The 5,613-nt window shown below is 45.1% G+C and overlaps 2 pseudogenes; both read left to right on the plus strand.

Annotated features, from left to right (window-relative positions):
* Positions 1–697, plus strand: LOC115754899 (annotated as a pseudogene).
* A 2,690-nt stretch (positions 698–3,387) lies between these two features.
* LOC115754901 lies at positions 3,388–4,062 on the plus strand (annotated as a pseudogene).
* Positions 4,063–5,613: the final 1,551 nt, after the last annotated feature.

Here is a 5,613-nt window from a genome sequence, read left to right on the forward strand (position 1 = left end):
TAGCTTCTCTCTCCATCCATCCATGGCAACAACACCATCAACTCAACCGCAAGACCCCAAACAATTGGCTCCTCCTCCTCCCGTCGACCTCGAGGGACAAACCAACCAAGCCCTTGAGCAAGAGGTTGAGGTCGTCGACTTCTCGAAGAGAGCTCAATGGCTCCGTGCCGCCATGCTGGGTGCTAATGACGGCTTGCTCTTGACGGCATCGCTCATGATGGGCGTGGGTGCCGTCCACGGGGACGTCAAGACCATGGCGATAACCAGAGTGGCGGAGCCGATCGCCGAGGCCTGCAGTGTGGCCATCGGGGAGCTCGTATCCGTGTACTCGTAGTACAACATCGAGGTGGCCGAGATCAAGAGAGAGGATAGGAACGAAGCCCTAGGAACCGAAGAGATGGACTCGAGGAAGGAGAAGCCGCCGAGCCCATGGCAAGCGGCTGGGGCATCGGCACCGACCTTTCCGATGGGGGCGTTGGTACCGATCCTCATGGCTGTATTCATAAAGGAGTACAAGGTGAGGGTCGTCGTGGTGATAGTGGCGATAAGCGTGGTGTTGTTTGGGTTCGGCGGGCTGAGCGCGGTGCTGGGGAAAGCGCGGGTGGTGGAGTCGACTTCTAGGGTGCTACTTGGAGGGTGGTTGGCCATGGGCATTACCTTTGGTTTGACCAAGCTGATTGGATCTACTGGTCTATAATAACTTGAGCATCGGATATAATGTTTACTTGATGGTATTAATGGCAAGCAATAAGATTTACATGTTTGTATCTTAGGTAGATAAACAGTGGTCGGTCCCTTGCCGGCGACGACAACGTCCATCAGCTCCGCCAGAAGAGACGGTGGGCCATCGAGGCGATGAGCTCGGCGGCGTTGTGTGACAGTGGTAGTGGCGGCGAGGGGTGGAGAGAGAGTCTGCTATGTATGTGCGAGCGAGTGAGAAACGGGGTTTGAGGAAGAGACAACGAGAGGGGAAAAGGATGGACGGGGGTGTGGTTTGGGGGAGAAAGTGTTTTCTTTGTAAATTGAAAATCTAGTGTTTGTATAAGTGATGATGATTATTTTTAAGTGCTATTCCTAATAAATTTTCTGTGCATTTGCAAACTGGACCGGTCCGGGATCGACCCGGTCCTTGAGGGGGTGACTAGACTGGACCACCCAAAATATGTAACACGCAAATATAATATATATATATATATATATATATAAAATCACGGTATTGTCATAATTATATAGCATCCCTTTTGGAAATTCAGTTCATGTGTTATTTGTATTTGTATCCAAATTCATTTGCGGACGTCAAGATTTTGTAATGGAACTATCATGTGGCTATCTCTGGTTACGTCGCATCATCTTCCTTTGGGGTTTCTAACTGAAGATGAACAGAGGGGTATCTGCACAACTATGAGCTTTGCAAGAATTTTTGTTCCTTGGGTGAATAAATGTTGAGTTCATATATCTTATAATTTACGGGCATGAGTTTTCAGATTTTGCCGCATAAACAAGAACCTATTAGGCTTTTTCCACTTTATCCATGCTGAACAATTTCAAACTGCTAACATTACATGTATAGGGTGTGCCTCGGAGCAATATCCTTTATGGTTATCGCATGGATGGTCCACTGGGACCGAACCGAACCTCCGGTCCCGAGCTAGTCTAGTCCCGATCTAAAAAATTTGGGGATCGGGACTGCTGATCCGGTTCCCGATCCCATACGGGGACTGGATTGGCCAGGACCATGCACACCCCTATATGCCTATGGTTTTAAATTGCACTTACGGAATACTAAAGATATTCTGAGTCAACCGCAATGAGGCAATTAAGTTTGAAACCCGAGAAACATGAATATTTGAATACATAATATCACACCCCGTCAACTTTGGCCTCTTGTTTTCAACCCAATTTTAGTCCGATCATATATGCAAAATACAACACAAAAAAGAGAGAGAGAAATGAGGTAAAGGGTAGCAAGGAAGAGAATGAAAACAAAATTTAAGTGAATAGAATCATCATTGAGTAACATATTTCCGCATCACATTGCTTGGACTACGGTTGTTAGCATATAGATCTGCATCAATGCATGATGAGGGATAAGCAAACTCTATGGGGAATGAATCAAAAAAGTCATAGATCTATTGCATTCATATCAATTCAGTCTTAAATGTTTTAATTGGACCAATTTACTACAAACCTTTTTGCATTTGTGTCAATTCAGTTCATTCGGCCAATTTTGACTTAAAATTTCTAACACGAACGTTGGATGTCATATGTGAAATGTACCAAAAAAGTCATAAACCTATTGGATCTGTATCAATTAAGTCCTAAACTTTTTAATTCGACTAGTTTAGTCTAAACCTTTTTGTAATGGTATCAATTAAGTCTATTTGATCAATTTTGGCCGGAAATTGCAGACGTGGATCTTGGCCATCCTACATGACATGGCCGGAGCTGTCGTAGATAGTATTATATATTTTAATAGAATTTTGGATTTTTTTATAATCTTTTTAGTAATTTTCTTTTCTGGTCTTTTTTTTTTTGTGGGCCATTAAGGGCTGGTGACCCTCGCCACTATCAGGCAAGGGCGTGGCGGCAAGGGCGTGGCGGCCCTTGCTCGATGCCTTCAATGGGTTTGGCTAGGGCCACGACGCCCTCATTCGATTTAGGCTAGAATAGTCACGCAGGATGATGACTAATTGGGTGTTCAAAACTGGAAAATACTTTCTTGACAATGCTATTGGGGATGATAACCTTAGATCCACACATCATCACCGCTTGTATTGCATAAAACACTTATTGATTGGAAAATTATGTGGTAAAAACTAACGACAAGTACTATCAAACTATTAGAGTAGTAGCTCTTTTCAAAATACTTTATTAGCGGTTGTCCCGCCATTTCTAGAGGAAGTATAATAAGATCTCATCAACGTTTCATGAGCAATTAGCACACTTATGGAGACACCTATTGGAAGATCTTGCAAATCATGTTCGAACACATAAGATTATATTATCCGAAATTGCCCATAAGAAGCAAAGGCTATTCGCATTTCCGTGGGAAGCTTGTCCCTCGATTTGTTTGTTAACTTATTTGAGCAACTGAAAATGGGTCGCATTCCACATTATTAAAAAAACAAAATGCGGAGATACAACATCGGACTTTGTTTTCCACCAGCAAGTCTTATCATTTTATTCAAGTGTGAACACGTGAGATTCCACCAACTATAGGAAACCATGTCCCGGGTTCCACTGCATCGCACTTGGGTATTGTTCTAGTTCTAAGACGCACGTTTCTCTCTATAAATAGCTTCTCTCAGGGAGTGTTCCCTCCACACGCCCTCTTATCTTCCTCTCCAATATTCGTTTCATTTCTATAGCTTCCGTATCCATCCATCCATGGCAACAACACCATCAACTCGACCGCAAAACCCCAAACAATTGGCTCCTCCTCCTCTCGTCGACCTTGAGGGACAAACCAGGCAAGCCCTTGAGCAAGAGGTTGAGGTTGTCGACTTCTTGAAGCGAGCTCAATGGCACCGCGCCGCCGTGCTGGGTGCGAATGACGGCCTGCTCTCGACGGCATCGCTCATGATGGGCGTAGGTGCCGTCCACGGGGACGTCAAGACCATGGCGATAACCGGGGTTGCGGGGCTGGTCGCCGGGGTCTGCAGCATGGCCATCGGGGAGCTTGTATCCGTGTACTCGTAATACAACATTGAGGTGGCCCGGATCAAGAGAGAGGCCATGAACAAAGCCCTAGGAGCTGAAGAGATGGGCGCGAGAAAGGAGAAGCTGCCGAGCCCGTGGCGGCAGGCCGGGGCATCAGCACCGGCCTTTGCGATGGGGGCGCTGGTGCCGATCCTCGTGGCTGTGTTCATAAAGGAGTACAAGGTGAGGGTGGCTGTGGTGATAGTGGCGGTAAGCATGGCGTTGTTCGGGTTCGGCGGGCTGAGTGCGGTGTTGAGGAAAGCGCGAGTGGTAAAGTCGGCTTCTAGGGTGCTGCTTGGAGGGTGGTTGGCCATGGGCAACACTTTTGGTTTGACCAAGCTGATTGGATCTACCGGTCTATAATAACTTGCGCATCATTTGTAGTGTTCACTTGATGGTATTAATGGCAAGCAATAAGATTTACATGTTTGTATCTTAGGTTGATGAATATTAGCCAGCCCCTCGCCGGCGACGATCACATCCATCAGCTCCGCCAGGAGAGAGGGTGGGCCAAGGCGGCGCTGCGTGACAGTGGTAGTGGCGATGAGGGGCGGGGAGAGAGTCTACTGTGTACGTGCGGCTAAGTGAGAAAATGACAACGGGAGGGGAAAAAGATGGACTGGGGTGGGGTTTGGGGCCTAATGTGTTTTCTCTGTAAATTGAAAATCTAACATTTGTATTAAGTGATGACAATTATTTATAAGTGTTATTCCTAATAAATTTGCCGTGCATTTGCAAACAGGACCGAACCAGTCGGGAGACCGACCTGAACCGGCCGGGTTGGTTCGGTCCCCAATCCCAATAAATGGGACCGGTGGTCGGGCGGTCCGGTCCTCGGCTCCATGTGAATGAGACTAGACCGCCTAGAATGTACAATACACAAATATATATATATATATATATATATCACGATATTGTCATACCTATATAACATCCATTTTTTGGAAATTTAGTTCCTATATCATTTGTATTTGTATTCAAATTCATTTGCAAACGTTAAGATTTTGTAATGGAACTATCATGTGGCTATCTATGATTACGTCGCATCATCTTTCTTTGGGATTTCTAACTGAAGATGAACGAAAGGGGTATCAACACAACTATGGGCTTTGCAAGAATTTTTGTTCCTTGGGTGAATAAATGTTGTGTTCGTATATCATATAATTTACGAGCATGAATTTTCAGATTTTGCTGCATAAACAAGAACCTATTAGGCTTTTTCCACTTTACCCATGTTGAACAATTTCAAACTACTCTTTACCCAAAAAAACAATTTCAAACTAGTAATATTACATGTACAGGATGTGCCTCGGAGCAATGTCTTTTATCATTATCGCATGGATGGTCCACTGGGACCGGACCCGACCGCCGGTCTAGGTCCCAAAGTTTGGGGACCGGGACTACTGGTCCGGTCCCCGGTTCTATATCGAGACCGGACTGGCTTGGACCATGCACACCCCTATATGCCTAAGGTTTTTAATTGCACTTACCTAATACTAAAGACATTCTGAGTCAACCGCAACAAGTCCAATAAATTTGAAACCCGAGAAACATGAATATTTGAATACATAATATCACGCCCCGTCGACTTTGGCCTCTTGTTTTTATAATCTTTTTGGTAATTTTCTTTTCTGGTCTTTTTTTTTTTTTTTTTTGTGTGGGCCATTAAGGGCTGGCGACCCTCGCCGGTATTAGGCAAGGGCGTGGCGGCCCTTGCTCGATGCCTTCAATGGGTTTGGCTAGGGCCGCAATGCCCTCATTCGATTTAGGCTAGAATAGTCACGCAGGATGATGACTAATTGGGTGTTCAAAATTGGAAAATACTTTCTTGACAATGCTATTAGGGACGATAACTATAGATCTACACATCATCACCGCTTGTATTGCATAAAACACTTATTGATTGGAAAATCA

This window comes from Rhodamnia argentea, chromosome 9 (assembly GCF_020921035.1).
Source record: "Rhodamnia argentea isolate NSW1041297 chromosome 9, ASM2092103v1, whole genome shotgun sequence".
In the NCBI taxonomy this organism is placed as follows: Eukaryota; Viridiplantae; Streptophyta; class Magnoliopsida; order Myrtales; family Myrtaceae; genus Rhodamnia; species Rhodamnia argentea.